Source organism: Bison bison, unplaced genomic scaffold (genome assembly GCF_000754665.1).
Source record: "Bison bison bison isolate TAMUID 2011002044 unplaced genomic scaffold, Bison_UMD1.0 scf7180017864456, whole genome shotgun sequence".
Classification (NCBI taxonomy): Eukaryota; Metazoa; Chordata; class Mammalia; order Artiodactyla; family Bovidae; genus Bison; species Bison bison.
Genome location: NW_011495018.1, coordinates 24,422,837 through 24,447,047, shown reverse-complemented (window position 1 = coordinate 24,447,047; position 24,211 = coordinate 24,422,837). Strand labels below are relative to the sequence as shown.

General features: G+C 37.6%; 1 long non-coding RNA gene across 1 annotated transcript; it reads right to left on the bottom strand.

The window, feature by feature from the left end:
* Positions 1–1,832: 1,832 nt before the first annotated feature.
* LOC105002636 lies at positions 1,833–4,532 on the bottom strand. The gene is made up of 3 exons (XR_827007.1): positions 4,474–4,532; positions 3,277–3,329; positions 1,833–1,901 (listed from the first exon to the last, which is right to left on the bottom strand). It is a non-coding gene; the product is annotated as an uncharacterized LOC105002636 (long non-coding RNA).
* Between the last annotated feature and the right edge of the window lie 19,679 nt (positions 4,533–24,211).

The window sequence follows — 24,211 nt, the reverse complement described above, 5'->3', positions numbered from 1 at the left end:
TGGAATGAGAGAGACGTCTTGGGCTTTGACACTATTAACTGACAGAGGTAAGTAAATAATTCTATTTGACTGTGATAATCCAAGTTTAATTGTTGTTGCTATTGTTACTTGGGGCCTAATAAATTTCTAACTGACATGTAACGTACATTCTACTGAGTTTTCATTTCTCTAAAGGGAAACTGTACCTTGAGAAGGTATTCTTCAGTTATCAATACTTCTAATACTGGCAAGTTCTGTGTAAGAAAAAGTCATGTGTGATACATATGCCTCCTTGTATTTTGAACTGAACCTTCATATATCCTATTCAAAAACTTATTCAACTTTAACAACAACTTTTTAAAAGCATCTCTTGTTGTTGGTCAGTCACTCAGTCATGGCTGACTCTGCAGCCCCATGGACTGCAGCACGCCAGGCTTCCCTGTCCTTCACTGTCTCCCAGAGATTGCTCAAACTCATGTCCATAGAATTGGTGATGCCATTGAATCATTATAAATGTTTTATTCTGGATATCTTTGTATATCTCACTATCCCTCTCTACACTGTACCCCAAGCGTATATGATGGACTTTGGGTCAAAGAAAGTATTTTAAAATATTATAGTGAATATATAAGTGAAAACTCCAAAAAAAATGAAGACTCCAAACAAGAAAAGCATTTATATATTCACTATAATATTTTAAAATACTTTCTGCAATCCAAAGTCCATCAGATATGCTTGGGGTACAGTGTAGAGAGAAAAAGTGAGATATATAAAGATATCCAGAATAAAATATATTTGTATATTAACTATGATACTTGGGGAAAAAAAAAAAAAAACTTTACCAATAATTTTTCAAGAAAAGAAACTATAAATGCCATATATAGAAAACATATATGCATATATATATACAGTACCAAGTACCTCGGTATTTTCATTGGTGAATTAGTACCAAGTCTTCACTGTCTTTGCCCATACATGGACCTTTCTATCTACATGGATTATATTTAAGCTTTTCATATACACTACGTAATACATTTCACTGGTCAGGTTTTTTTTTTTTTTTTTAACCTGTTACAGATATATCTACAGTGGAAGTCAGGAAGCTTCTTGGCCAAGTCTTTGATATTATAAACCCTTAAAATTCTAACATTTAGACATATCCTTCTTCTATTGTTTTTAGGAAATCTGTTAATACATTTTCCCCTAAAAAGCATTCCTCAAACACATTTCAATTAAGAAAAATTCCAGCACTTACAAAGCCAACTCTATTTCCTGCCTACATTAATCCATGGTTAATAAATAACAAGCAAACCATTTTATTTGTTCAAGCACTGATTTTGATGTGGATGGCTCCCCATAATCTACACACCTTTGCTAGTAGAGACTTCAAACAAAAATAATTTAGCAATTATGAAGATTAACTGTAAGTAATTGTCCTGAAACTGACTGAATAAGGCTAAAGGAAGAAAAATGATTCATTTTTAACTTATTTATCTCATACTGACTTTCTGTTCTAAATAATTATGCTCTGGCATATTGTTATGAATATTCAAAAGGTTTTTTAATGGCTTAATAATTTTTCTTCCTTTGTTTCTAGGAACAGAAATCATAACACATGTTGAAATAGAGGCTCACTTGTCAGAAGCAGATAAAGTAAGGTATCATTTGATGATCTCTCTATTTTCCATAGCTCCGACAAAGGCAGACCAGCCATCAAAGGGGAAAACACACTCCCATCTGGATTTTAATAGAGAAATTAACATAGAGCTGGCCTAGCCTGGACTTTCTTGATTAGAGTTAAAAATATACAAAGTAAAAGTTTGCTTACCAGGAATCATCATAATCCAGAATATGTCATTTGGAAACAGATAATACGTGAGCTCCAGATTTTCCCAGCATGCTGTGTGTGCTCACTTCTTTCCCTTAAGGACAAAGAAAATGGCAGTTGGCAAAATTCCCCAGAGGAAAGAAGCAAAATCGTATTTTTTGATTCACGTCTAATGAGGTAATGCTTTTGTTGTTTATGTTCCCTCTTCCTCTCAGACCCACCTCTGCCCTTCTTTGTCTGCCTTATGTCCTGGGATACTGACCACTGTGGACTATGTCACATGGGCTTCGTTCCAAATCTCTTACTTTCCGTTGAGTTTGCCAATGAGAAGAACTGAAAGACACACTCTGGGATGTTTACTTCCTCTACTCCTTTACTCATTGGATGCGCTCCATATTTACACATCCTATGGGATGATATGCTTTTGAACTGTGGTGTTGGAGAAGACTCTTGAGAGTCCCTTGAACTGCAAGGAGATCCAAGCTGTCCTTCCTAAAGGAGGTCAGTCCTGGGTGTTCTTGAAAGGTCTGATGTTGAAGCTGAAACTCCAATACTTTGGCCACCTGATGTGAAGAACTGACTCATTGGAAAAGACTGTGATGCTGGGAAAGATTGAGGGCAGGAGGAAAAGGGGACAACAGAGGATGAGATGGTTGGATGGCATCACCAACTCAATGGACGTGAGTTTGTGTGGGCTCTAGGAGTTGGTGTTGGACAGGAAGGCCTGGCGTGCTGCAGCCCATGGGGTCACAAAGAGTCAGACACAACTGAGCAACTGAACTGAACTGAACTGATGGGATGATATCTCTTTCATGGCTAAACCTTTTCTAATGGTTCCAGTTGTATAGTTCCTTCATTTCCCTCCACTGGGCTGAAGGGTGGTAATGGCTTGCCTTTCTTGCTGGTCCCTAGGTGCCTTACCATTTTGTTGTTGTTGTTGTTATTTAATTAACCTCATCCTTAAAATCCATAAAAGTTATCTTAACTTTAGAACAAGTATATCAGTAAGTAGCCCAGAAAGAAACAAATAGCAAACTTGAAGGGTTTACCCAAACAGCACCCCCAAAACATTAAAGCTTCCTGATGCTTGTTTATGTTTAAGGTGCTGTGTATAGTTTATCAAGAAAGGAAGATTACAGAGGTTTAGTCACTAAACTATTACTCTTCCCATTGCATTCTCAGGAGGCAAAAGTACAATTTACAGGCAAGTAGATCACAACTTTTTTTTTTCATTTTATGACACACGCTGCATAATATTCACATGATTAATTCAGAACTATGTACAAGGTAAGGCTAATATTTGTTTGAGGGAAAAATCTATTCCTGCTGATCCTGCTTAAGAAAGCATATCAAAAAACTTGCCTATGAGAATAAGGTTGTTATAAGTAAACCTTGAAACTATGATCTTTAAAGAAAATTATTTTCAAGCTTTATTAATAGTAACTTACTAATAATAATTTGCAACATACCAGATTCTCTTGCAGGTCATCTATGCCACAGTCAAAACAGCTTTTCATGAGACCTGGATGGAAAGATACCTTTCTTTCAGAATCTTCTATTAGAAGGTCAGTGACAAATTGTCCTACTTCGTCTATCAGTTATACTAGTCCAGCCTTTTATCTAAGTCAAACAACTGTGAATCGAGTAGCACTGATACAAAAGCAAATGTAGTAGATGTTTCAACATGCTTTAACTATGTTGAGATGATTTAGTTATCTGGGATAAAATGAAACTTCAGAAACTATGCATATCATTAATATTTAAGAAGATTTTTAAAAGTGAGAAAAATGTCTAGATTCCTTTCTTTAGACATTGATAGCTATTATAACATTGTTTAATTGCGTACTTTCCCTTGCCCATCACCAAAGCCTACTTAAGAGAGAAATATGCATTGTAGTGAGATGAGCAACAAGAATTAATACCTGCACAGAAAGAGAATGACAGCAAATAATCCTCAGTCTCACTAACAAAGGTAATGCGAACAGATTTTGATTCTTCTTAACCAAGAACCAGAAACCGTAGAGAATTGAGTCAATTCATAAATATTTTGTAAGTTCCATATTTCAACCTCTTATTTTTTACTTTACTTGAACTCACAGCACCCTAACATATTCAGAAATAGAACTGTACTTACATATTTATGTTCTTAAAAGGTTCATATATAGCTCCAGGTAACCATACAGATTTATATACATTCTTTCCCTAAAATTTTAAATTATACCATCTGTTAACCATATTATGACTAATTAGCAAGATCACTGCATACTATATCTCCAACAACAACAGGAGATATCTAGAGCTATTATATAGGACTGGCTCTTTAATAAATGTACTCCCTTTTACAATAAATAATAAATAACTTTGTGAGTACTCATAATTTTAGAATTTCTGTTCCTTGCTTCCACAAAGTTTTTAAGGAAAAATGAGTTCAACTGAACATTTGCTTATCCCTGTTTTCCTCACTGTGACACATACAAGGTCTCAAAATGTTCCAGCACCAGTAATGTCATGAACCAACTACTGTAAGTGAAAGGTAGTCTTACTAACCCTAATTTTCAGATGACACAGCTGAGATTTGGAAAGTTTTGGTATCTTGTTTGTGTACTTATTGAGGTCATAAGTGATGGGGTCAAGACTTGTTACATCAGGTTCAAATCCCAACTTACTTCTAATGTAGAATTATCCGGTCAGCATTATAGGGCAAAGGCATGGCAGACTGAGAGTACTGGAAAATGTTAAAATGATTTAATAACATCAACTTACATTCAAAATAAAAAGTGATAAAGTATGAATTTTCATTAGTTTCAGATAACTGTTTTACAAAGGTCAACTAGTAAAATTATTATGAAAGAAGAATGGAGGTTAAATGCAGGTTAAAATGCAAATTTCTTCATCCTAGCTCTGAGATTCTGGTTCAATGGGTCTAGAATACAGTCTAGAAATCTGGGTGTTTGACAGTCACACTGGATGATAAGATACAGGGTTCAAAGGTGACACTTTAAGAAAAACATTGTCATAGAGAATAAACACATATAACTTTGGATTTACTATTGGTCATCTAAACATAATAACAGTATTTCTAATGTCAAAAACATTAGATGGGCTCAGTTGCTAATCATTTATATTTATTAAATGATTCTAAATTTATTCAATTAAAAAGTCATATTTAAGAAAGACTGGGTATTAGTAAGAGATTTAATAACAGGTTCTTACAAATAAATACCATCAGCTAGCAACAGTTCTAATATTATTACCAATAAATATAGTCAATGTGATAAGGCAGCACCAATTTCTGGCAGAATTCTCCAGAATCAGTGAAAGAACATTTTGTATCCAACAAATCAGACATACATATTCACAACATATCTCTCATTTAAGGAGAGGTACTTTCACTTTTCACTTTCATGCATTGGAGAAGGAAATGGCAACCCATTCCAGTGTTCTTGCCTGGAGAATCCCAGGGATGGGGGAGCCTGGTGGGCTGCCGTCTATGGGGTCGCACAGAGTCGGACACAACTGAAGCGACTTAGCAGCAGCAGCAGCAGATACAGGAAGGGTTTCCCAGGAGGCGCTAGTGGTAAAGAACCTGTCTGCCAATGGTTCAATCCCTGGATTGGGACGATCCCTTGGAGGAAGGCATGGCAACCCACTCCAGTATTCTTGCCTGGAGAATCCCACAGACAGAGGAGCCTGGCGGGCTACATTCCACAGGGTCACAAAGAGTCAGACACAGCTGAAGAGACTTAGCGCAGATAAAGGAATCCCACCGAAGCTGAGAAAGGTTGTTTGGGTATCTCTTTATGCTACAGTTAAAAGTTTCAGTTAGTGCTGTTCCTAACCTTAGTGGCAACTCTAAAGAGAGAACAAAAATGACATGTCAAATATCCTCCTCCCCCCAGAAAACCACAGAGCCTTCCCTATGTTACCTTATTAAGGGCAAAGTTCCTCCAGGCAGTCACTAATTGGCGATTGGGAAAAGTTGGAGAAGCCAATTTCATATATGTCACCTTTCACCTAGCAGTGTCTTGCAAGTACTAAAGAATCACTAACATAGTAGTTTCAGGTAGTTCTCTTGGTTTTAAGTGCAGGTCATGAAGTAGAGGTTATCATAGGATGTGTAAGATAAAGAATGAAACTAAATAATGATTTACAAAAAGGAAAGCTCCATAATAGAGATATGTATTTTGTGTATACATATTCTGAATATATATGTATGTATCATGTTCAAGAGAGACAGCATATACATATGCTGGTGCATATAACCGATTTTAGTATTCCCAGATAAAACTTGAGCTATTGGAAGATCATCAATGGGTAGGTTTGGTATGAAGAATGTGAGTTTTGTGGATCAAGCAATAACAACAAGGTAAAACCTCAGATTCCAGAAATTGTGGTAGAATGAAGCTTTAAAATCTGTACAGTTACTCAGAGATCTTTGCATTTGAATCCAAACACAAAGATAACACTCATTCAGATGTTTCTGGAAGAGGATATTTACAACTGCATTTTTTCTTCTACTTCAAAGTTTCCAGTACTTATTATAATGATCAGATCATCTAGAAACATTTAATGTATGCAGTTTGATATCATTTTTGCCTAAGGATTCTTTTTAATAAAAGCAAAAAGAAAATAATGGAACAAGTGTATTTCAAAGAGACCTTGAGATGTTGGTACTTTCCACTCACACTAAGCCAAGACAGAGCAGCCCCATATTACATGATTGCTTCCTCAAAACCACAGTAATAAAATTTAAGGCTATTTTTCTTTGAAAAAGGATCAAGCATAGGCTGTTCATTTCCCCTCCATAAAGAAGTTAAAGTAGGGATTTCACCTAAATTTGGCCTAAGAAAGTTAAAAGCCCTTTATTTAAAGGGAATTCTGGCAATGTTATAGAGACTGATGTTAATAAAAAATTTACCTTAGTGATCAGTCCTTTCATGATGCACATTTACCTACAGTTAATACTTACTGCTCAAAGATAAAACCCCACATGGAGGGTTAGCCCCAGATGTAAGGTGAAGATGTTCAGTCATATTCTGCAGTTTTTGTAAAGCAAGTGAAATGCCTTTGCCTCTACACTGTCATAGTGCCATAAAATCCTATTTTCTTAAGCCTGAGCCATTTTCTCCAGTTACAGGACACAGATGCAGATATGAAACATAACAATCCAGGAGCACCCAATACTCCCTACTGTGAATAATCTGTTAGAATGGAATCCAACAGAGGTGAATTCTGATTGACAGGATATCAGGGGGAAGAATACTGAAAACAGTCATGGTCAGAGGCTGGAGGAGGGCAGGTGTGAATTCAACACCAGAGCAATATTTCTGTGGCAGGACAAACAATACAAGGCACTGATGATGAGGTCAGGATTGTATGGAGAAAAGCTCCAAGAAAGAACAAAGAGATGGAGCCATAATTGAATATAAGTCTAATGAAGAATTTTTTAGGCAGCAAAATTATATCTAATAAGGTGGGCTTAAAGTACACAATCTGATCTCATATTTGTAAAAAGAACTGTGAAACAAACTACTTGGAGGCCTTTGACCAACTAGAATAATAATTTTATTAGATAAATGTATGCCTTTCTCTCTTGTATCTGACTTAGAAATAAAGAGAAATTTAAGCATGCAGTTTTTCTGAATATCTTTTCGGTTTTGATCCCATTATTTAGAGATTTACAAAAATGGACAGTTTCCTCCTGAAGAGACTGCTTTACTGCTGCAAAGACAGTGAAAGTACCAGCTCTTGAGAGCACTACCTGATTCTGAATAATAATCCAAATCCCAAGAGGTTTTCAGGCTCTTGGAAGTTTTCGATCTGTGTTTTTCCTGACACTGAAGAATGTTCTGTATTACTGCATGACCAGATGATTTGTGCTCAGGGTTTTTAACTTTACATAACCCTCAAATTCCTCTTAACCTCTCCTCCCATTTTTTTTTTAATATTTCCCAAGTGAATATTCCATACATCAAAAATCTTACATAGGTGTTGAGTTAATTACTAAGTTTTTCTCAGGTAGACATGTACATGATGTAGATACAGACATGCATATATATGTGATATATACACACATATATATGATAAACAGACATATACATGTCAGGTAAGTAATACCAAGTGCTGATAAGGATATGATGCAATGAGAGCTATTATAAAGAGAAATGCAAATTGATACAGAGACTTTGGATAATAATTTGACATTATTTTGTAAGGTTGAAAATGCACAATCTTGCTCATTATTATTATTATACTTCCACTTTTAGGCATTTATGCTTTGGAGAGAAACTCTAGCATCACTGCACCAAAAGACATAATAAACAAATGTAACAGCATGGCTTATGACAACATAATCTGAAAACAAACCAAATGTTCAGTGAAAAGGGGAATGTATAATCAGTTGAGATATATTTTGATTCAGTTTTGGCAATGAATGGACTCGGGCTATTGCACTGATGAGAATAAATTGTATCAATAATGTTGCTTGCTAAAACAAAATCATAATAGAATACATAGAGTAACACTATTTATATAAAGTTTAAAATAAAAAACTAAAGATTATTTTATATGGGGATATTGTCTATATTTAATGAAAGGGATGATAAACACACGCTCAAAGTAGTGGTTATCCCTGTGGAGAAGGGAGGAGCGATGTGAAAAGGAAGGGGCACAGAGTTTCAACAGTGTTCTGTTTTATAATCTGTGTGGTGGGTATACATATGGCCATTTGATTATCTTTTATACACTTTATATATTTTTCTATATATTTTGAAATTTTCAAAATAAACATGTTTAAGATATTATAGTCAAAAAGTTTTAAATTGCATCAATAATCTCAGTGCCCTAAACTGAAAATGTGACTACTAACACACATGGTATTTGACTATGAGAAGAATGGTACTATTAACAGAAAATACTGGATATTGCTTATATCTTCTGAAATTTCCTCTTCCTCTCCATCATCAAAATAAACATTTGGCTTTCAAGTAATAATCAAGAGGCACTAGAGCACAGTGACAAAGAATGTGAGTGTACCTGTTATTTAGAGAGTCTGGGTTTGATTCTTAACTCTGGGTCACTAGCTATATAACTTGTCAACTTTCTACTCTGTGCCTCAGTACTTTATTTTTAAAAGTAAGAAAATGATAATACTGATTAGTGTTATTTTTGGAGTTGATGAGAAAATCAGAAAAAAAATACCTAATGTTTATTTAATAATTCCCATGCATCAGGTACTATGTGGATGCCTTTGATTAAATCAATATAAATAAAAACCTGCAGCAGTATTAGTTTGTTGGATGATTCTACTCATGCTTCAATTTTTCTGTTGTTAATGAACTAAAGAGCTAACTATAGGAAAGCTAGAAGTTAGTACTTGTGTGTGCTAAGTCACTTCGGTCATGTCCAACTCTTTTTGACCCTATAGACTGCAGCCTCAGGCTCCTCTGTCCATGGGATTTCTCTAGGCAAGTCACAGGTTGCCGTGACTTCCTGCGAGGGATCTTCCTGACCTGGGGATTGAACCCGCATCTCTTATGTCTCCTGCTTTGTCAGGTAAGTTCTTTACCATAGTACCACCTGCAAAATCCCAATAGAATTTGTTAGTATCTATCAATAAAACCATCTGGCTTTGTCATTTATAACCTAGAATTGCTTTGTTTTTATTGAGAAAAAAAATCGAATCACTGTTCTAGTGGTTAAAAGTAAAAGCGGGGCTAGTGCACTGGGACGACCCAGAGGGATGGTATGGGCAGGGAGGAGGGAGGAGGGTTCAGGATGGGGAACACATGTATACCTGTGGCGGATTCATTTTGATATTTGGCAAAACTAATACAATTATGTAAAGTTTAAAAATAAAATAAAATTTAAAAAAAAAAGTAAAAGCAAAGAAGATCTTAAAAGAACAAAGGTCACATGCATATTCCTAAAATTATACAATCAGATTAAATGCCAGGCCAAATTTCACTTGCAGTATTTTAGAACAAGGAAGATTGTTGTGAGGCTAGCTTGAGCTCTAAGTACTCACTGTACCAGAAAATAGGAGTCTTCATCTCAGACAAAATCCATATATGTTTCTTTATAAAAAAGACATCATAACAAAGAGACCTACTGTCAAGTTCAAATAGGAATAGACATGCATAAAAATCTCCACGCAGTGTGGTTTTGTTTCCTCAAGTGAGTACACTACCAAATACCTTCTTTACTTAGGCTGTAACAAACATTTCAACGTGACTTTCTGGATGCTTCAGATGAAATAAACTAGACTTGAAAAAACACATTTTAATTTCATCTTAAAGTTTTCTTACTTTATGGGTTCAAATACATCTTGCCATATATTAAAAACAAAGAATCAAAGGAAAAGAACAAAGGCGGCGAGCTGACTTCACCTGAATTTCACAGTAATCGTCACAGTATGGTATCCGTGAAGGAATAGACAAATAGATCAATAGAACAGAATATAGAGTCCAGAAATATACTTCTATAAATATCACTAACTGACCTTTGACAAAGAAGCAAGAGTACTAAGATGGAGCAAAGATAGTCTCTTAAATAAATGATGCTAAAACAATTGCATGCCTTTCCGAAAGAAAAAAAAAAAGAATTTAGACACAGACTATACATCTATCACAAAAGGTGACTCAATGTGAATCATAGACTTAACTGTAAATTGAAAGACCATAAAATTCCTAGAAGGTAACATAGGAGAAAACCTGGATGCCTTGCAAATGATGATGCTTTTTAGATACAACAAAGACACAATCCATAAAAAAATAATTGGTAAGCTGGACTTCATTAAAATTAAAATTTTCTGCTCTGTAAGAGACTCAAGAGGATTAGAAGACAAGCCATCACATAAACAGATGCAAAGAAGTTCCACATCATATGTCAGAGAAATACATATTAAAACATAAGAGAGAAGATTCAGTTCAGTCGCTCAGTCGTGTCCGACTCTTTGCGACCCCATGAATCACAGCACGCCAGGCCTCCCTGTCCATCACCAACTCCTGGAGTTTATTCAAACTCATGTCCATCAAGTCGGTGATGCCATCCAGCTATCTCATCCTCTGTCGCCCCCTTCTCCTCCTGCCCCCAATCCCTCCCAGCATCAGAGTCTTTTCCAGTGAGTCAACTCTTCGCATGAGGTGGCCAAAGTATTGAGTTTCAGCTTTAGCATCAGTCCTTCCAATGAACACCCAGGAGTGATCTCCTTTATTAATAGAATATCCCAAAACCAAAACACTGACTATACCAAAAAACTGGCAAGACTGCAGAACAACAGAAACACTCATACATTGGTGATGGAAATTCAAAATGATAGTCACTTTGAAAGACAGGTGGCAGTTTCTTACGAAACTAAATGCAATCTTACTATCTGATTCAGTAATTGTTCTTTGATATTTACATAAAAGAGTTGAAAACCATCAAGCTGACTAATATTCACATTGTAGAAGGTCGCAGAAGGAGAAGAGGAAAAAGGGCAGAAAGCTTATTCAAAGAAATAATGACTGATCAATTCCCTAAAGTGGAGAAAGAAACAGACATCCAGATGCAGGAATTCCAAAAGGCACCAAATAAGATAAAAATTCAAGGGACCCATCCTGAGACATTGCAATTTATTTGTCAAGTTAAAGACAAGGAGATAATTTAAAACAGCAAGAGAAACAACTTCTCACAAAGAAGATAACTTCCACAAGACTATCAGCAGATTTTTTTAGAAGAAACTTTACAGGCATAATATACTGTAAGATGTGACATAAAAGCCAGTACAAACTTCTCGGCCAACCAACATTTAGAAAACCCTAAGGGATCCATGCCCCTCCTCCCCCTCAAAAATGTAGGACTAGTAAATTAATTCAGTAAAGTTGCAAGATACATAATAAATTTGCATTCCTATACACCATCAATGCATTTTGAGAAAGAGAATTTAACAATCTCATTTATTGGGTTTATTTCCTAAATAATATACTTAGGAAAATGAAAACTAAGGATATGAGACTTGTGCCTGAAAACTATGATACTGATGAAGGAAACTGAAAAGGACACAAATAGATGAAGAGATATTTCATAGCAAACAATTAGAAGCATTAATTTTGTTAAAATATACATATTACTTAAGCTATCTAGGTTTAATGCAACCCCTGTCAAAATTCCAATGGCATTTTTCACAGGAACAGGACAAACAATCCTAAAATATGTGTGGAACCAAAACAGAGCTGAAAGAGCCAAAGCAATGTGGAGAAATAAGAGCAAATCTGGAGGCATCAAATTATATAACAACGCTACAGTAATTGAAACAGAGTGCTATTGGCATAAGGACATATAAATCAATTAAACAGAAGATGAAAAGTCAAAGTGAAAATCACTCAGTCATGTCCGACTCTTTGTGACCCCAAGGATTCTCCAGGCCAGAATACTGGAATAGGTAGCTGTTACCTTCTCCAGGGGATCTTCTGGACCCAAAGAACAAATCCAGGTCTCCTGCATTGCAGGCAGATTCTTTACTGTCTGAGCCACCAGGGAAACCCAAGGATACTGGAGTGGATACCCTATCCCTTCTCCAGTGGATCTTCTCAACCCAGAAATCAAACCGGGGTCTCCTGCATTGCAGGTGGATTCTTTACCAGATGAGCTGCCAGGGAAACAGAAGGTAGAGGCCCAAATAAACCCACAGTTACACATTCAATAACTTAAAACAAAGGAGCCAAGACTCTCCATATTCAATGGAGAAAGGATAGCCTCCAATAATGGTGACGGGAATTCTGGGTAGCCACATAGAAAAGAATAAACCTGCATCCCTATCTTGGACGATAAACAAAAATCAACTCAAAATGACTTAAAGACTTGAATGTAAACCTGAGACAATGAAACTCCTAAAAGAAACCATAGAAGAAACCACAAGAGAGAAGCTCCTTGATATTGATCTTGGCAGTAATTTTTTTGTATTCAACAGCAAAGGAAAGGCAGCAAAAGCAATATTAAACAAGTAGGACTACCTTAAACTGGAAAGCTTCTGCACTGAAAAGGAAATTATCAGTGAAATAAAAAGGGAACCAATGGAATGGGAGAAATATTAGCAAACCAAATATCCACTAATCAATATTCAAAATATAATAGAACTCATGTAACTCAATAGCATTATATATATATATATGTGTATATATATATATATAAATGGCCAAAAGATCTGAATAGACATTTTCCCATAGTATACATATAAATGACCAACAAGTACATGTTAAGTACACTATGTGACTAATCGTTAGGGAAATGCAAATCAAAATCACAATGAGATATCACCACATACATTTTAGAACGTCTACTGTCAAAAAGAAGAGATAACAAATGCTGGGTAGGATATAAAGAAAAGTGAAATCCTGTTCACTGCTGTTGAGCTGATACAACTACTACAGAAAATTGTATGGAGGTTTCTAAAGAAATTAAAATATGACTACCATATGATCAAGTAAACCTACTTCTTCATATATGCCCCCCCAAAAAACAAAATTATTATCTCAAAGAGATATCTCTACTCTGATGTTTATTGTAGCATTATTCACAGTAGCCAAGGTTTGAAAACAACCCAAGTGTCTACTGATGAATGGAAGGATGAAGAGAATGGGATGTGTCCCACTCATTGTGACCCCAATGACTATACAGTCCATGGAATTCTCCAGGCCAGAATACTGGAGTGGGTAGCCTTTCCCTTCTCCAGGGGATCTTCCCAACCCAGGGATCAAACTCAGGTCTCCCGCATTTCAGGTGGATTCTTTACCATCTGAGCCATGGGGCAAGCCCAAGAATACTGGAGTGGGTAGCCTATCCCTTCTCCAGCAGATCTTCCCGACTCAGGAATCAAACCAGGGTCTCCTGCACTGCAGGAAGATTCTTTACCAACTAAGCTATCAGGGAAGCTACATATACATAGTAAAGAACTTATAAAATATAATAATAAATAAATATAAATAAATAAGATATATGTCTTATTTACAAGAAGAACTAAAGATCCTCTTGATGAAAGTGAAAGAGGAGGATGAGAAAGCTGGCTTAAAACTCAACATTCACAAAACTTAGATAATGGCATCCTGTCCCATAACTTCAAGGCAAATATATGGGGAAACAATGAAAACAGTGAGACCATTTTCTTGGGCTCCAAAATCACTGCAGATGTTGACTGCAGTGAAAGACACTCCTTGGGAAAAAAAGCTATGACAATCCTAGACAACACATTAACAAGCAGAGACATTATTGCCGACAAAGGTCCATCTAATCAAAGCTATGGTTTTTCCAGTAGTCATGTGTGGATGTGAGAGTTGGACTATAAAGAAAGCTGAGCACCAAAGAAGTAATCCTTCTGAACTGTGGTCTTGGAGGAGACTCTTGAGAGTCCCTTGTACTGCAAGGAGATCCAACCAGTCAGTCCTAAAGGAATTCAGTCATGAATATTCATTGGAAGGACTGATGCTGAAGCTGAAACTCCAATCCTTTGGCCACCTGATGTGAAGAACTGACTCATTGGAAAAGACCCTGATGCTGGCCAAGATTGAAGGCAAGAGGAGAAGGAGATGACAGAGGATGAGATGGTTGGAGGGCATCACCAACTCCATGGGCATGAGTTTGAGCAAGCTCCGGGAATTGGTGATGAACAGGGAGGCCCGGTGTGCTGCAGTCCATGGGGTCGCAAAGAGTCGGACACAACTGAGCGATTAAACTGAACTGTTGCCAGTGTTCATTGTAGCAAGTTCACAATACCCAAAATGTAGAAATAATACAAATATCCATCAATAAATGAATGAACAGTGGAGAAAGTATACGCATACAATATAATAATATTTATCCTTGAAAATGAATGAAATTCTGATAACATGCTACATAGATGAAGTTTGAAAACACATGCTAAGTCAAATAAGCAGACAGAAAATTAGGCACCAATTCTTGATACCTCCACTTATTTAAGGTCTCTAGAATGGGAACATTAATAGAGACAGAAGGAAAGATGGCATAGCAACCCACTCCAATATTCTTGCCTGGAAAATCCCATGAACAGAGAAGGTTGGTGGGCTATAGTCCATAGGGTTGCAAGGAATTGGACACGAATGAAATGACTTAGCACTTACACACGTAGAGACAGAAAGTAGATTCGAGAAGCTAGAAGTAGACAGGAAGAGGAATAAATACAGGTTATTGCTCAATGGTTACAAAGTTTCTGATTAAGGTTATGAAAAAGTAGAGGTCACAGAATACTGTGAATGTAGTTCAGTTCAGTCACTCAGTCGTGTGTAATTCTGTGACCCCATGGACTGCAACACGCCAGGCCTTCCTGTTCATCACCAACTCTGAGTTTATTCAAACTCATGTCCATAGAGTCAGTGATGCCATCCAACCATCTCATCCTCTGCCGTCCCCTTCTCATGCCTTCAATCGTTCCTAGCATTAGGGTCTTTTCCAGTGAGTCAGTTCTTCACATCAGGTGGCCAAAGTATTGGAGTTTCAGCTTCAGCATCAACCCTTCCAATGAATATTCAGCACTGAATTCCTTTAGAATAGACCGGTTGGATCTCCTTGCAGTCTAAGGGACTCTCAAGAGTCTTCTCCAACACCATGGTTCAAAAGCATCAATTCTCAGGCACTCAGCTTTCTTTATAATCCAACTTTCTCTATAATCCGACAATGGGAAAAAATATAGCTTTGACTGGACAGAACTTTGTTGGCAAAGTAATGTCTCTGCTTTTTAATTTGCTGTCTAGGTTGATCACAGCTTTCCTTCCAAAGAGCAAATGTCTTTTAATTTCCTGTCTACAGTCACCATCTGCATGTGATTTTGGAGCCCAAAAAATAAAGTCTGTCCCTATTTGCATTATTTCCCCATCTATTTGCCATGAAGTGATGGGACAGGATGCCATGATCTAAGTTTTCTGGATGTTGATTTTTAAGCCAACTTTTTCAGTCTTCTCTTTCACTTTCATCAACAGGCTCCTTAGTTCTTCTTCGCTTTCTGCCATAAGGGTAGTGTCATCTGCATATCTGAGGTTATTGTTATTTCTCCCGGCAATCTTGATTCTAGCTTGTGTTTTATCCAGCCCAGCATTTCTCATGATGTAGTCTGCATAGAAGTTAAATAAGCAGGGTGACAATATGCAGCAATGAGGTTCCCAATTTGGAACCAGTCTGTTGTTTCATGTCCAGTTCTAACTGTTACTTCTTGACCCACATACAGCTTTCTCAGGAGGCAGGTCAGGTGGTCTGCTATTACCATCCCTTTAAGAATTTTCCACAGTTTGTGATCCACACCGTCAAAGGCTTTGCATAGTCAATAAAGCAGAAGTACATGTTTTTCTAGAACTCCCTGGCTTTTTGATGAGCCAACGGATGTTGGTAATTTGATCTCTGGTTCCTCTGCCTTTTCTAACTCCAGCTTGAATATCTGGAAATTAATGGTTTACAAACTGTTGAAGCATGGCTCGGAGAATTTTGAGCATTACCATGCTAGGATGTGAGATGAGTGCAATTGTGCAGTAGGTTGTACATTCTTTGGCATTGTCTTTCTTTGGGACTGGATTGAAGACTGTCATTTTCCAGTCCAGTAGCCACTGCTCAGTTTTCCAAATTTGCTGGCATATTGAGTGCAGCACTTTCACAGCATCATTTTTTAGGATTTGAAATAACTCAACTGGAATTCCATAACCTCCACTAGCTTTGTTCATAGTGATGCTTCCTAAGGCCCACTTGACTTTGCATTCCAAGATGTCTGGGTCTAGGTGAGTGATCATAGCATTTTGGTTATCTGGGTTGTGAAGATCTTTTTTGTATAGTTCTTCTGTGTATTCTTGCCACTTCGTTTAATATCTTCTGTCTGTTAGGTCCATACCACTTCTGTCCTTTATTATGTCTATCTTTGAATGGAATGTTCCTTTGGTATCTCTAATTTTCTTGAAAAGATCTCTAGTCTTTCCCATTCTATTGTTTTCCTCTATTTCTTTGCATTAGTCACTGAGGAAGGCTTTCTTATCTCTCCTTGCTATTTTTTGGAACTCTGTATTCAAATGGTTATTTCTTCTTTGCCTTTAGCTTCTCTTCTTTTCTCAGCTATTTGTAAGGCCTCCTCAGACAACCATTTTGCTCTTTTATATTTCTTTTTCTTGGGGATGATCTTGAGCACTGCCTCCTGTAAAATGTCACAAACCTCCGTCCATAGTCCTTCAGGCACTCTATCAGATCTAACCCCTTCAATCTATTTGTCACTTCCACTGTATCATAAGGGATTTGATTTAGGTCATACCTAAATGGTCTGGTAGTTTTCCCTACTTTCTCCAATTTAAGCCTGAGTTTTGCAATGAGGAGTTCATGATCTGTGCCATACTTGGCTCCTAGTCTTATTTTTTGCTGACTGTATAGAGCTTCTCCATCTTCGACTGCAAATAATATAATCAATTTGATTTTGGTATGGACCATCTGGTGATGTCCATGTGTAGAATCTTTCCTTGTGTTGTTGGAAGAGGGTGTTTGCTATGACCAGTGTGTTCTCTTGGTGAAATTCTGTTAGTTTCTGCCCTGGTTCATTTTGTACTCCAAGGCCAAATTTTCTTTTTATTCCAGGTATCTCTTGACTTCCTACTTTTGCATTCCAGTCCCCTATAATGTAAAGGATATCTTTTTTGGGTGTAAGTCGTAGAAGTTCTTACAGGTCTTCATAGAACCTTTCAACCACAGCTGCTTCAGCATTACTCATCAGGGCATAGGCTTGGATTACTGTGATATTGACTTCTGTGGGCAGCAAAGCTTGCTGTCAGGCGAGGTGCAGATTTGCTGATCAAGGCTGTGTGAATGGAGAGGTGAAGCTTCTTCTGAAAACTCGCATGCATGGACGCTGGGCCTGGGTCTTCCAGTTTGGATCCTGGTGTCCCTTTGATCCCCACATCCTATAAGCTGACAGCCAGAAATTCAAGATGACGGAGTAGAAGGATATGCGCTCATCTTCTCCTGCAAGAATTCCAAAATTACAACTCACTTTTCAACAACCGTCAACAAGAGAATGTTGGATCCCACCCAAAAAAGATACTCCATGTCCAAGGACAAAGGAGAGGCCCCAGCAAGATGGTATAAGGGGTGAAATTGGATTTTGAGTCAAACCCCATACCCGCCAGAGACGCTCAGATGGCTCAAACAAATTTTGTGTGCACCAGGACCCAGAGATCCCACAAGGACTGAGCCAGAACTGTGAATGTAGTTAATACTACTAAATTTTACACTCAAAATGATTAAAATGAAAAAAAAAGACAATTTTCATTGCATCACTACTTACAATAGCTGGAACATAGAAGCAACTTAGATGTCCATCGACAGATGAATGGATAAAGAAGTGTGGTACATATATACAATGGAATATTACTCAGCCATAAAAAGGAACACATTTGAGTCAGTTCTAATGAGCTGGATGAACCAAAAGCCTATTATACAGAGTTAAGTAAATCAGAAAGAGAAAGGTAAATATCATATTCTAATGCATATATATGGAATCTAGAGAAATGGTACTGAAGAATTTATTTACAGGATAGCAATGGAGAAACAGACATAAATAATAGACTTATGGACACAGGGAGAGGGGAGGAGAGGGTGAGATATATGGAAAGAACAACAGAGTATCATGGAAACTTGCATTAAAATATGTAAAATAGATAGCCAAAGGGAATTTGCTGAATGACTCAGGAAACTCAAACAGGGGCTCTGTATCAACCTAGAGGGGTAGGTTGGGGAGGCGATGGGAGGGAGTTTCAGAAGGGAGGGGATATTTGTATAGCTATGGCTGTTTCATGTTGAAGTTTGACAGAAAACAACAAAAGTCTGTAAAGCAATAGTCTTTCAATTAAAATCAATAATTTAACATATCACAATACACAGCATAATTGAAGTATACACTGTAAATGGTTGAATTGTATGATATGTGAGTTACATCTCAATAAAACTGTTAGCAGAGGGGGATAAAAGGAAAGAAAAAAGAAAAATCAGCCCTGTGGACAAATGTTGATGACAGAAGAGATGGGAGATAGCTGGGAAAATATCCTTTTACCTCTCTTCACCAGATTCTTCAACACGTGGATATTGGTTTTATACACCCTGACTCAGGATACCCCATATGACTTGGAAGTCACTGCATTTAGTAGAACTGAGGCCATGTTCAATTCATTATTCCTAGGCTCTAGAACTATATGACCCTACCCCTTCCTTCCCTCCCCCTACCACACTGTTAATGCGTAAACTTTACTTCCAAGCTATTTTCAAAGGGCTTCCTTGGTGGCTCAGTAGTAAAAAAAAAAAAAAAAATCTGCCTGCCAATGCAAGAGATATATGTTTGATCCCTGGAAGATCCCCTGGAGAGGGAAATGGTAACCCACTCCAGTATTCTTGCCCTGGGAAATCCCATGGGCAGAGGAGCCTGGCCAGGCTACAGTCCATGGGGGTCACAAAGAGTCAGACATGACTTAGCAGTATAAAACAATATTTTCAAAAGGACCCTGATTAAGACAGACTCTGATTCCTGTACATAGAAGATTAGTTTGTTTCCTGTATGATTTTGGTTTCAGCCCCAACTGTGGTAGAGTTGCACACATATAGAAAGTCTCCTGTTTATCTCTTTTTTCCCAGTATCAGGGCACTTCCTAAAAGGAAGGAGTTGGCTTAGTTCACATATTTTTGCAAAGCTCTGAAGTGCCTTAGTGTTAATACCCCCAAATGCAACTCTCAACTGGTGGAAGCTGCCATGCTTGTTGGGCATTTGACAGAGGGAAGCATTCTGTTCTCACAAGTGCCAGTGCAATCTGGCCCTGTTGCCCTCAGCAACAACTTAAATCTAATCCTTAATTTAAATTGGTCTTCTTTATCTTCTCCTATTCCATTGCCCTGAAATAATCACAGAATACCCTTTCAAATAGACTACCTGCACAAAGTCCTTTTATCAAGCTCTACATTTGGGAAAGCCTAAACACTTTTTGTTGAGAACCAGTACTAGAAAATATATTCTTAGGATTGGCTTCTGGAACCGGATCTCTTACTGCTCAGGTATCAGTTACTGCTGATAATAAACACGGCAATGATAAACTCTGATACGGGATGCAATATCACAATCACCAATAATATCACCTGTGATGTTCTGAAATGAGATACAATTAGGAGAGGAAATACTACTTATACAAGAGTTCTGACACTTGAATGGTATGGGGCAGTGGTAATTATAAAGACTGGGAAGTGACTGGCTGTTGTTGAATTTCTTAAAAAAAAGTTAAAAGAGATAACAGTCTCAGTTCTTCCAACTAGCAGAGCATGATATAAAAGCCTGAAGATCTTCTTGATGTAATTTAAAATGTCCCTCCAATGAAGCCAGGGCTATGCTAAAAGTTAGGCTGAGAGTTTATTAGCAGAGCAGGAAAGAACAGCATGAACAGCCTTGATAGAAAACCCAGGATAAAGTCTGAGACCTTATATGAGATCATAATATTTGTGATTAGAATGGAAATACCTGAGTAGATTTCTGGGAACCCTTCAAACTGACTGAAGCACACGTCAACCCCACCCCAGGTTTAGTGGTGACCAGCCTCCATAGACTCCAGTACTCTTGCCTGGAAACTCCCATGGATGGAGGAGCCTGGTAGGCTGCAGTCCATGGGGTCGCTAAGAGGCGAACACGACTGAGCGACTTCACTTTCACTTTTCACTTTCATGCACTGGAGAAGGAAATGGCAACCCACTCCAGTGTTCTTGCCTGGAGAATGCCAGGGACGGGGGAGCCCGGTGGGCTGCCGTCTGTGGGGTCGCACAGAGTTGGACACGACTGAAGCGACTTAGCAGCAGCAGCAGCAGCCTCCATAGAATCTGGTCACTGGATCTCTTGCAGGAATCTGCCTGCAATGCAGGAGACCTGGGTTCAATCCCTGGGTCAAACTGAAGATCTTCCAGAGAAGGAAGTGGCAACCCACTCCAGTATTCTAGCCTGGAAAATCCCACATACAGAGGAGCCTGTCAGGCTACAGTCCATGGGGTTGCAGAGTCAGACACAACTGAATGACTAAACCACCACCAGCCTCTCTAGGCCAAGATTGACATTAGGAGATGCTACTGTGGAACTGAGCTCCCTACTGTCAGTGGATATAGAAGGGGCCAGGTGGTAAAACTTAACCATCTAATGCAAGATGGACTTCTTTTAATGTAAAGACAGAGCAGCAACCAGGCTGCCTTTTGATTAGTGAGCTATAGCAGTAATTTTCTTCTTCATAAGGTAGTAAAGCAGCTGATAAGGGTAATGCTTTTCTTATATAAACAGAAAAATGAAAGAACTCATAAGAAGGCTAATGTTAGAAATCTTAAAAGTATTTTCTTCCTGAGTTTTTGGACACAGTCCTCTAGAATTGAATGGGAGGCTACTTCCTATGTGGCTTGGAACCCTGAAATGTCACTGAAAGTTATTACAAAAATTATCCTGTCAATACATCTCCAAATAGGCCTTTACACAATTATCATACATACCATATATACTAGAAAGGTATTATAAGGGGTATTGATTGCAGAATCTATGCATTTTGACCTCTGATTTAATTGGAGGCTCATGTAGGACAAGAAACAAACAAGTCGTACCAAATTTGATCTCACAGTGGAAGAAATGAATGTCCAGATACACTCTCTGGTTATTTCTCCCATACTTGACTTCAAAATTAGATTTGAATTCAACATCGTGTTACAATAAAACACTCTCAATTAAGTGGGTATAAAGGGAGTTCTACATAATAAAGGCCATAATTTATAGCACATGGCTAATATAATAATAGTGAAAAGCTGAAAGCAGTTCCTCTAAGATCAGGAACCAGACAAAGATGCCCATTTCCCCACTTTTATTCAGCATAGTTTTCAAAGTCCAACCACAGTTGTTGAACAAGTAAAATACAAATAACACATCCAAATGGGAAGAAAGAAGTAAAACTTTTACTATTTATAGATGACATAGTATTATCTATAGAAAACCCCAAAGACTCCACCAAAAAAACAAAAAAAAAAGAAAGAAAACTGTAGGGCTAGTAAATTCAGTAAAGCTGCAGAATGCAAATTTAATATATTGATATATAATTGAGTCAATTTTCTATACACAAGAAACTAACACAAATTCACCTTCACCAAAAATCAAATAAATATTAATCAAAATAACAATGAAGTTCTTTCCTATCTCATGTATTTAAATATATAATTTTGATCTTAATGATTAATGTCTAGTAAAAAAAATCATTAATCTTAATGATTAAAAAAATGTCTAGTAAAAAAAATTATTAATTTTAATGATTAATGTCTAGTAAAAAAAAAAAACACACTCAAAAAACCCAATGGATTTATGTTAGAAACAACCTTTTGGAGTTTCTCAGAATTTTGAACCATTAATTTCACTTCTTATTGTCTACAGCAAGAAAATAATCTCAAGTATAGAAAATATTTAATCCACAATATTTTCAGTGTGGTATTATATGTAATAGCTCAAAAAATCGACCCAAACCAAATATCCCATACATCAGTCCAGATGACTAACTCTAGGCTAAACTGTGAAAGTAAATAACACTTGGCATTTGCACACCAAAGTTTACCTCTCCCCGCTTGATCATCTACTGATCAGGGATCCAGATTTACTTTATATTGTGATTCTGTCATATCAAATATATCATGGTACAATGGTGGAAGGCAAAGAGCAAATGATAAACATACCTTCATTGTTCCTAACCAGAAGTGAACCACATGGCTTTACTCACAGGCTAAATTATTCACACGTCCCTTGATCTGAATAAAAAGAGGGTGGTAGAGTCACCTTTGTGGAACAGCCCTATAGACTGCCTGTTAAAGGAGCTCATTGGGAGGGCAATACCATCAGTTGACCCAGGAGCTGGACTTGGCAATCAGAGACTCCCTTGACCCTACCCTATCCTTGGAAGGTACGCCCTGCCCACTATCTCCATACTAACAGGTTCTTCAAGTAAGGTGTTGAGGAGACCATCTGGATGGCATGCATGATGCAGTTAAGGCCTCTATATAAAATTTAAGATATGGTGGATGAGTGCAGAGATCCACTCATTTTGTGACCACCTAGAACAATCCTCCGCTTAAGTTCCCTTGCTTGCTAAACCTGCAAGCAATCTGGAGTGGTCTGCCTCTTTCTTCATTCTCTCCTTGCCCTGCATGTATGAACCAGCACACTACAAGCTACAGAGAAGGACTGCTTTTTAAAATATTGTCAGCCATAGCTTGTGCTGTTACTGCTGCTGCTAAGTCACTTCAGTCGTGTCCAACTCTGTGCGACCCCATGGACTGTAGCCTACCAGGCTTCTCCGTCCATGGGATTCTCCAGGCAAGAACACGGGAGTGGGTGGCCATTTCCTTCTCCAATGCATGAAAGTGAAGAGTGAAAGTGAAGTTGCTTCAGTCGTGTCCGACTCTTAGCGACCCCATGGACTGCAGCCTACCAGGCTCCTCCATCCATGGGATTTTCCGGGCAACAGTACTGGAGTAGGGTGCTGTTGCCTTCTCCCAGCTTATGCTGTAGATATCCATAAAAACTTTATGTAGAAAATAAAAACAATGTTTTAAAAGAACTGGTAATAACATGGGAAAATGCTTTTGCTGTGATGTTTGAAAAAGTTACAAATGTACATATGCCACATATTAATTCTGTGATTACTCAATATTAATTTAATTGAGTAAATCACTCAGCATCTGTAAACCTTATTTTATTCATATGTAAAATACAGAGATGTCTCCTTCATCAGATTGCTATAAGAAGAAGACAGCTATTCATGTTGAACCCTTAGCTCAATGCTCAAACCTACAATATGGTCAATAAATAGTAGGAATTTTTAAACTTTACTGTTTGACTATGAAAGTGAAAGTCACTCAGTCACGTCCAGCTCTTTGTGATGCCATGGACTACAGCACTCCGGCCTCTTCTGTCCAGGCAAGTATACTGGAGTGGGTAGCCACTCCCGTCTCAGGGATCTTCCCAACCCAGGGATCAAACCCAGGTATCCTCCATTGTAGGCAGATTCTTTCACTGCCTTAGCTACCAGGGAGAGCCCTCATCATCTAACACATTATATATTCATTTTTAAAGATTATTTTCTGTCTCTTCTCTATGGGGCAGGTATTTTGCTTACTCAACAATGTACTCTTAGCGCTCAGGAAAAAAAATGAAGAGATATTTTATTAGTTTAGTGTACCTTTGTATTTTTTTTAGGGGATATGCTAGCTTTGCATACTTTTCTTAATACTGTCTAACTTAAATTAGTATATCCACATCTAGAATAATACAAGAAACTTTAAAAAGCTTAACCCTATGTAATCTCTCCTTTTTGTGTTTTTTCTCACATGGTTTCCTTCTACATGTTA